Source organism: Citrus sinensis, chromosome 7 (genome assembly GCF_022201045.2).
Source record: "Citrus sinensis cultivar Valencia sweet orange chromosome 7, DVS_A1.0, whole genome shotgun sequence".
In the NCBI taxonomy this organism is placed as follows: domain Eukaryota; kingdom Viridiplantae; phylum Streptophyta; class Magnoliopsida; order Sapindales; family Rutaceae; genus Citrus; species Citrus sinensis.
Window position 1 is genome coordinate 21884873 of NC_068562.1, and position 10177 is coordinate 21895049.

The following is a 10177-nucleotide window of genomic DNA, read 5'->3' on the forward strand; positions in this document are numbered from 1 at the left end:
ATATAAGATATCCAACATATGACATCTAAGGATACATACAGATTCTGCCCAGTACTATAGTAGATGCTGTAGTAATCGAGTCAAAACCATTAAGTGAGTTTAATCACTCAAGTACTCCATTCCTATTGGTTTTATCCTTGTGTATGACGTGAGAATTTATTTATTTGCATTTTATTTCAATTAATTTATTAGTTTTATTACCTGTTTTATTTTTAATTAAAGCAAAACTGCACTGTTGAAATTGCTGTAGCAAATCTAATAACATCAATTCCTGTGGAGACGATCTTGAATACTCATAATAATATTACATGTTGTGTACACTTGCACACTGACAACCATAGCATTTGAATTAATTACAACAAGTTTTTAGCGTCGTTGCCGGGGATTGATTGTTCGTTGTGATTTGTGAAATTAGTTTTAACAGTGCTAATTTTTAATTCTATTTTAATTTGTTTACTTTGTTGACATAGGTGATCTAGCAGCGCTTGCATGCGCAAATATAAATCTGTTGAATTCTAGTTTGATCTAGAAATTAAAAGAGCTGCAAAAAGATTGAGAAGAGAGCATTAGGAATTACAAGTTGTTGTAGCAATGGATGATTTGCAAGATATAAGATATTTGAACCCTAGAGGGGAGATACAACTAGTCAATGTACCTGAAGGTCTGAATGACCAACATGTTCATAGGCAACCAGTGAATAACAATATTATTCACATCGTGGACGATAGAGATAAAACCATTTAAGACTATGCACTATTGACTCCTCAAGCCATACATTCGGGAATAGTTAGACCCGACATTCAAGCTGACAATTTTGAGCTCAAACTAGTGATGTTTCAAATGCTACGAACAGTGGGGCAATTTAATGGACTGCTATCAGAAGATCCTCATTTACATCTTAAGCTATTTTTGGAAGTGAGTGATGCTTTCAAAATTACTGGAGCATCGCAGGAAGCATTGAGACCAAACTTTTTTCGTTTTCTTTGAGAGATCAACCAAGAAAATGGTTGAATTCTTTACCACCTGATTCCATCACTACATGGAATGACTTATCTGACAATTTTTTGATGAAATACTTCCCGCCAACGAAGAATGGAAAATCGAGGAACGAGATCACATCTTTCCATCAACTAAAAGATGAGAGCTTATATTATACATGGGAAAGATTTAAGGAGTTACTCAGAAGATGTCCTCATCATGGTATTCATTACTACATACAGTTGGAAACTTTCTACAATGGTCTCAACCCAAACACTAGATTGATTGTAGACGCTTCAGCAAATGGGGTCTTGTTATCTAAGTCTTATAATGAGGCTTATGAAATTTTGGAGAGGATAGCCAATAATAACTATCAGTTGCCATCAACCAGACAAACTGCAGCAAGAGGAACAACATGAGTCCATAACGTAGATGCCTTGATAACATTATCAACCTAAATAACCTCATTAACAAATATGGTGAAAGTTATGACCACTACTCCAGCAACTGTCAACCAAGTTGCTGAAGCATCCTATGTTTATTATGGAGAAATGCACTTATTCGACAATTGTCCTGGAAATCCAAACTCAATCAACTATGTGGGCAGCTTCAATAAACAAAACCAGAACAATCCATATTCAAACACTTACAACCCTAGATGGAGACAACACCTGAACTTTTCATAGAGTTATCAGAACTAGATTGTTGCAGCACCTAGTGAATAGAACAGACATGCTCAACCACTTGGATTTTATTAGTAAAATCAAGGACAAAAAAGCATCAACAATGATCAATTCAACTCCCGTGAAGCTTTGATTAAGGATTATATTGTGAAGAATGAAGAGGTTGTCCAAAGTCATACTGTATCTTTGAGAAATCTGGAAAATTAAATTTGACAGCTTTCTACAGCATTAAATTTAAGAAATCAGAGTAGTTTACCCAGCAATATAGAAGACCTAAAAGGAGAAGGGAAAGAGCACTACAAAGTGATTAACTTGAGATATAGGAAGGATGTTCATAGTCTAATTAGTGTACCAAAAAGAAGAGTTGAGTCCACTTCAACCCAAAACGAAACTCAAATTTAAGAAGAGCCACAACCCTTCACTTCACAACACATTGGCAAGAACAACCAAGCTACAACATCTGCAAAAAATGATAATCCAATACATATGGATAACGATGTTGCAGCACCAACTCAAAACACGGCAAAAGAGAAGCAGTCTGCACAACCTACTACAGTACAGTAGTTTAGACATCCACCAAACTTTCCTCAAATGTTCCAGGCAATTTAGCAAAATCTTGAGAGTGCTGAAACAACTTACATATCAATATCTTTTTTGTGAAAGCTCTAGAGCAAATGCCGAATTATGCGAAATTTTTTAAGGATATTTTAACAAAGAAAATAAGACTTGGAGAATTTGAAACAGTTGCTCTAACAAATGAGTGCAGTTGCATGTTTAAGAGTAAAATACCGCAGAAGATGAATGATCTATGAAGCTTCACAATCCCATGCTCATAGGCACTAAATACAGTGCCAAAGCACTTTGTAATCTTGGGGCTAGCATCAATCTCATGCTTTATCAGTATTTAAGCAATTGGGGGTTGGTGAATGTAGACCAACAACAGTGACTTTACAACTTGCTAACAGATCTCATGCCTATCTAAAAGGGAAGATTGAAGATGTATTGGTGAAGGTGGATAAATTTATTTTTGCAATGGATTTCTTAGTGCTAGACTTTGAGGCAAACAAAAAAGTGTCAGTCATTCTAGAAAGACCTTTCTTAATCATGGGAAAGACTCTCATTGATGTGCGAAAAGGAAAGTTGATTATATGGGTCAATGATCAGCAAGTTAAATTCAATGTGCTGAATGCTATGAAGAATCCTAATGAGGTTGAAGATTGTAATTTTAATTTTTCTTTCAACATTAAGTCTAATTTTGCATATTTTTCATTCACATTTTTTGCCATTTTGAATTTATTATTTAATTTCTTTTCTTTCTTTTTATTTTTTTGCAGCACATATAAAAAAAGGGGGTTAAGAAACTAATATGAGTTATTGCAGCATTACATACAACAAGGAAGTTGGGCAATGCTTCTCATACATGAAGACAATTTATCGCTGTTACTGTAGAATCGAAATTGATAGTTGCAGCAACGATTTTTTACCGTTGCAGTGACAAAGCTGTGGAAATTTTTCTTACCATTGGGAGTTTTGTCAGGATGAAGTCAGCAGATCAGAGCTATAGATAAAGAAGGATTGTGCAATCCCTGAATTACCATGATAATTATCATTTCTTTTAAAGAGGCGAGAAGCAGTCTCCAGGACATCATTGCTGCTATTACTATTGAGTAGGCTACTATAGCAAAATTTCCTCCAATGGCATCCTAATAAACTCTAACAAAATCTCCTGCGAAAACTCCCAGGGTATCCAGCAAGCAAAATGAGCACGAACCTCTAGAGGGGCCACAACACCAGAAGAACTGGAGCACAAGCGAACCAAACCAATTCAACTTAAAGCTAGTGAACCTGTTGGAACCCTACCAATCAGTCCAACTTCGAGCAAGAAATAGAAGTCGTTAGCTGCCATACTACAAGATTCACTTAAGGAACACCTGAAGAGTGCAACTAAAAAGAAGTGAACCTTTTACAGCAGCTGCAGCAGCAAGACATCCAACACCAAGGGAGTATCTCCTACCAGCCCATTTTAATTTTCTTCAACATCTGAAACTTTATTTTATTTAGGGAAATTATCATTTGTATACCCTTAGTTTACTCCATTATAAAAAATACTCTAACACTTTGAGGGTGTATCAATCGTCCACCCTAAGTTGACAAAATGTATCAGCTGACCACCAAACCGTTAGTTGCCGTTTAAGTATGATGACGTCAGAAGGGTAATTTGGTCTTTTCATATGATACAAGTGATAATTTAAGGGTATACAAGTGATAAAAAGATAATTTAAGGGTATACAAGTGATAATTTTCAAGGGTAAAATCGTCAATTCACTGTAACTCCGTTAACTTTCAAACGGCAACTAACGGTTTGGTGGTCGGCTGATATATTTTGTCAACTAAGGGTGGACGATTGATATACCCTGAAAGTGTTGTAGTATTTTTGATAACAGAGCAAATATGGAGTATATAAATGATAATTTCCCTTTTATTTATTTGTTTTTTACTAATCAAGTTGCATTTCTTACTTGTTAATGCATGCATGTTTGTTTTGGTTTTAATTTATGTGCTTGTAAGGACACAACACCTCTCAAGTTTGGGGGGTTTGTGTTATTATATATTGTGCTTGTAAAGCTCTGTTATCTATTATTTGTGTATGGATTTGAAAACCTAATGAAGATAAATTGAGTGTCATTCAATAATTGGGAATATCAAGTAGGGATAGTTATAGATGGAAGTTGAAATTTTATCTCAACACTTAGACTTTGGTTAAGTTTTATGAGTATGTTGTAGCAGAGCCAGGAAAACCAAAAAGAGTACAAAATATCTCAAGTTTGGGGGAAAATTTTTGCTGAACTGGGCATGTTATAAAATAAATTCTGCTCTAATAGTTTAAGTTGCTGAGTAACTAGGGTTGAGTATGCACCCCATATGTAGACTTCAGTCAAAAGGTAATAAGAGCTATGAGTAGTGCTGCAGCAACTATAAAAAAAATGATGATGAAGCAATGAAAAATAAAGGGGTTCGCTACCTAGGATACTGAGTAACCAGGTCAGTTCATGAGCCTCATGTTCAGTCTTAAGTCAAAGGCATCTAAAGGTAAGACCTAAATATAACATCCTGGATGTGTTTGCTGTAGCAACTCTGACATGTACTTTGAGTGAGTAATTAGGTGTCGTCATTACAAGTGATAGGCATTCACATGAAAGCTCAATGTTGCATTGAAGGGTTTGAGTGACTGAAAAAAAAAACTGAGGATGATTGTTGTAGCACAGTTTGAATATGTTTTAAGACCTTTGTCTCTCTCGCAAGATGGATTTGGTTATATTGTTATCATATCTATAAAATGCATGTGATGCTTAAGTGATGCTGCAGCATCTCTAAGACTTGATCAAAATGCACACACACACTTTGGATAGAATAATGCCTAAGTTTAAAACTGAACTACAATGGCAATTTTGCATAATTGAGGGTGTGATCTGAAGGTTGAAGAATTCTTGCGAATTTAATGACAGAGCTAAGTTGTTAGTGCATGGTTGTGTGATTGAAGTGCAGTGTTGTTGTCATTACTTGAGGACAAGTAATGATTTAAGTTTGGGGGTGTGATAACTCTATGAAATGAGAGTTATCATAGTATTTTTAGACTTGAATCAATAATACTTACAGAGTAAATGACATGTTTTTATTGTATTTTAATTATATTCTGCATGAACATCTATTTCAGTTTAATTTTAATAAATTTTGATTGATTTAGAATAATTTGTGTGCTTAGATCATATGCATAATTCTAGGTGATCGGAAGCGCAAATTTGAAGGAAGTAATGTTGATTCAATAGGCTTACAAAAATAAGGAAAGAACTTGGATGCAAAAGAATTGAAACAAATCTAGAATAGTACAGTTGCTGTAGCCGTTGCTGTAGCATCCGTTGTTGTAGCAATCCTGGAAAAACGGCAGAGAAGATTTCGCATAAGATACTTAGAAGATTGCGATTTGAAGTTTCCTAATTTGGAAGCTGCGCGCCCTAAACTTCCTTTTACCTTAATTTTCATTTTTAAAAGAAGCACACACGTAAAGGAAAATGAGGCCGTCATCCAAGGAGAAAACCCGTAAAGAAACAAAAGAAAAATAGAATTCAAGAGAGAGATTGAGAGCTACAGCAGAAGAGAAAACGCAGAGATCCATTGAAAATCAGTTCTTCTTGTTCTTTTCTTATTTTCTATTTATTCATGGGGATGTTTTTTATGGCTAAAACTCTTTTCTTTATTTTCTTTTGCAAGCCATGAACTAAATTTATTTGTGGTTGAGTGTTAAACAATCTTAATGGTTCATTGACTGATTATATGTGTTGCTGCATGTTTGCTATAGCACTTTGTTTTGATAATACTTATTTCTATTCATTATTTCGACTGATCACCTATTTAATGATACTAGTTAAGAAAGAGTCACAAAATGACATATCTTAGTGGAACATATAAGAGCAATACTTGATTTTAGATTGAGTTTCCTGAGTTGAATTTTACTTGATTCCGAAAGGGCCATGCTTAATCTAAAATTAGTGATAAACTAGACATAGGGATTCACCTTGTAGGATAATTAGAACCTAAGGTTGTAATGCTATATCTTATGTTGGCATGACAACTGATCACTGTCAGGTTGCATATAAATATAAGATATCCAAATACAACAGCTGAGGATACATAAGGATTCTACCCAGTACTGCAGCAGATGCTATAGCAACCGAGCCAAACATTAGAAAAATAGTCAAAACCATTAAGTGCATTTAATCACTCAACTACTCCATTCCCATTGGCTTTATCATTGTGTGTGATGTGAGAATTTATTTATTTGCATTTTTATTTATTGCATTTATTTTAATTAATTTATTAGTTTTATTATCTATTTATTTTTAATTAAAGCAAAAGTGTACTGTTGAGATTGCTGTAGCAAATCTAATAACATCAATCTATGTGGAGATGATCTTGAATACTCATAATTATATTACTTGTTGTGTACACTTGCACACTGACACCCATAGCATTTGAATTAATTACAACAGTTGTATCCTTGAACCACTAATCTAGTTTTATTCCTTACAATCATACCGGATTCATCCATCTTATTTCTAAATACCCATTTCGTGCCTATTATGGATTGATATTTTGGTTTAAGAACTAGCTTTCACGCGTTATTTCTCTCAAATTAGTTTAACTCTTCCTACATGGCCATAATCCAAGATTTAGAATTTTCCGCATCGGAAAAATATTTTGGTTCAATTTGAGATATATATGTAGCATGCTCATATATATTTCTAAATGATGATATAATGGTTATGCCTCGTGAGTGATCTTCTGAAATTGATTCTTTAGGGTGAGAAGGAGCAAACCTCCACTACTTGGGGAGTGTGTGAATATTACCATCATCGTGATCCAATTTAGCTTATTCTTCGCGTTGCTCCTATTGATTCTCATATGGTGGATCATCTCGTTTATCATTTGAAGAATCATCGTTTTGCAATTCTTCATTTCTTTTCTCCATATTTGCATTATTATCAATAATAACTTTCTTTATAGAGGGAGGCTTAGATTAATCAAATATGACATGCATGGACTCTTCAGCAACCAATGTTATTTTATTATACACTCTATAAGCTTTGCTTATATTTTAATATACAAGAAAAATACTAACATTCAATTTTGAATTAGATTTGCCTCAATTTTCTTTTGTATTTAATATAAAAGTTTTGCATCCAAAAATCTTGAAATAACTAGTATTGAGTTTCCTACCCTTTCAAAACTCACAGGGAATTTTGTTGAAATATGGTCTAATCAACACACGATTCAAAATATAAGATGCATTGTTTACGGCTTCAGGCTAAACATATTTTAGTAAAGAATTTTTATTCAATATAGTCTTAGCCGTTTATTGAATAGACCTATTTTTTCTTTCAACAACTTCATTTTGTTGTGTAATGCTCAATGCCAAAATTATTGCAAAAATTTTTTAAATTATAATTTTTAAATTCTTCACTATGACCACTTCTAATACAAGAAATAGTGTACCCTTTTTCATTTTGAACCCTCTTACAAAAGATTTTAAAAGCATCAAAGGCATCATCCTTACTTGCTTAGAACAATACTCAAGTATATCTAAAAAAAAATCAACTATAACAAATGCATATTTTTTATTAAGGCTAGCATATCTAGATGGTCCAAATAAATCTATGTGAAGGAATTGAAGAGGTTTTAAAGTAGAAATATTATTTTTATTTTTGAAAGAAGTTTTGATTTGCTTTACATATTGACAAGCTTCACATATTTATCCTTTTGAAAACCAATTTTTGAAAAACCTTTAATTAAATCATGTTTGGAAATCTTTGAAATCAAATCCATGATTACAATATCTAGTCTTCTATGCAACAACCAGCTATTATCGTGTAATACCGAAAAATATTTACTGGATAATACACAATCTATATCAATTGTGTACACATTTATGCATCCTTTTCCAACAAATAGAATTTTAGCATCACCTGTATGCTCAAAAATACTTTTTGATTTACCAAAGATAACTTTATAGCCCTTATCACACAATTGACAAATGCTAAGCAAATTATGTTTTAAATTTCCTACTAAGCACACATTTTCAATAATTGTAGATGAGTTTTTATCGACATTGCTGATAACTCTATGAAATGAGAGTTATCATCATACTTTTAGGATTAATTCAAGATTACTAAGAGAGTAATTGTTGAGTGTTAGAAAATGCATATTTATAAAGGAGAAAACCGTCATTTTACATTTCAAGTCTTACTAACACCTTTACTTTTATGAATTTAACCTTCTTTTGATTTAATTCCGTTTGTTTTATTTTAATTAAGTATTTTATGTATTTTAGGGGCATCATAGTCATTTCACAATAAATGAGAGATCAGATGGCAAAACGGACATCACTTTTGAACTCAGGACGGTCGAAAACCTTAGGAGGAGCATAAAAGAAAAAATAGCACTGTTCACATGTACGGTACTATTCACGTGTACGGTTCTGTATACGTTACTGTTCACGACACTGTTCACATAGACGGACGATGATGTGGCATTGACCGATGATGTGGCATTGACTGATGAGGTGTCACGATCCTGTTGGGCTAAAATTCTTATGTACTGTTGATGGTGACGTGGCAGCATATCAGTGGACGAAAAATCTCGCGTACGGTACATGCATCACATAGGATTATTTTCAATCAAACTGCGTTACTGTTCATCCGGGTCAAACCGTGTTACTGTTCATCCGTGTGGTCAAACCGTTGACTATTGACTGATGACGTGGCACGATCCTGGGCGTCTAAACTGTTTTTAATTCCATGGTCATAATTTACTCCATGTATCTATAAAAAATGGGCCTCCCCCCCTAATTTGATATCTCTGAATCCATTTTTTGGATCCATTTTCTGTAATTCCTTCTCCATCCTGTATTTTCTTCGTATTTTAATAAATTCCCATTTTGCCCCTAGTTCAATTATGAGTGACTAATTTTCTTTCAAGCTTGGGTTGAAGGTGAAGTCTCAACATGTGTCATGGGCTTAATTTGGTAAATTTATTTTCTCTTCCCCTCTAGTTTTTGTGGATGTTTTGACTTCTCGTCGACAAATAATAATAATCTTGTCTAGATACCGCCTTGGTTACACCGGCTCTCTACTATAAGGTTATTATTATTTGGTACGATAAGCCCTTAGCACCATATTGATTAGAGCGTGGTTCATGAGGTGTGGATTCCCCCCTCATGATTTAATTGGCATTAATACGGATTATTTAGCCCATGATGCATGTTGATACGGATCCAGATACCCAAGTACGTCATTTCAATAGATTTCGCTTCAATTTATTCTCGCCATTGCAATTCCAATTTTAGAATCTCAATTCCAATTTTAGAATCTCAATTCCAATTTTAGGATAATTTAAATCACTTCTACCACAATTTCAACCACCCATTTACAAAATTAATTCTACATATAATTAAAATCCACCTCCTCGTGGGATCGACACTCGTCACCATTGATCTATACTACAATAGATTCGTGCGCTTGCGAGTACATTAAAATTTGCACAACAGTAATTGATATGTTTTAGTGCATTTTAATGAAATTTAATAAAGTTTGCTTGATTTCGAATAATTGTGTGCTTAAAACATATGAATAATTGTAGGTAACCGAGAGTTCAAATTTCATGTGAAGGATGTTGTAGCAATGGGCTCACAAAAAGGACAAAAGAATATAGTTATAAAAGAATTGGAGCAAATCTGGAACAGTGTAGATGCTACAACCATTGTTGTAGCATCCATTGTTGTACCAATCTTGGAACAACAGAAAAGATTTTGCGCAAGAAACTTATCAGATTTCGATCTGTAGTTTCCTAATCTAGAATATGTGCGCCTTAAACTTCTGTTTACCCTAGTTTTTAGCTATAAAAGAAAGACAGAAACAAAGGAAAAGAGAAGGCCGTCAAGCAAGATCATAAACTGAAATGAA

General features: G+C 33.9%; 1 non-coding gene across 1 annotated transcript; it reads right to left on the bottom strand.

The window, feature by feature from the left end:
* Positions 1–1096: 1096 nt before the first annotated feature.
* On the bottom strand, positions 1097–1204 carry LOC112496494 (small nucleolar RNA R71). Its single transcript, XR_003063053.1, has one exon. It is a non-coding gene; the product is annotated as a small nucleolar RNA R71 (small nucleolar RNA).
* Positions 1205–10177: the final 8973 nt, after the last annotated feature.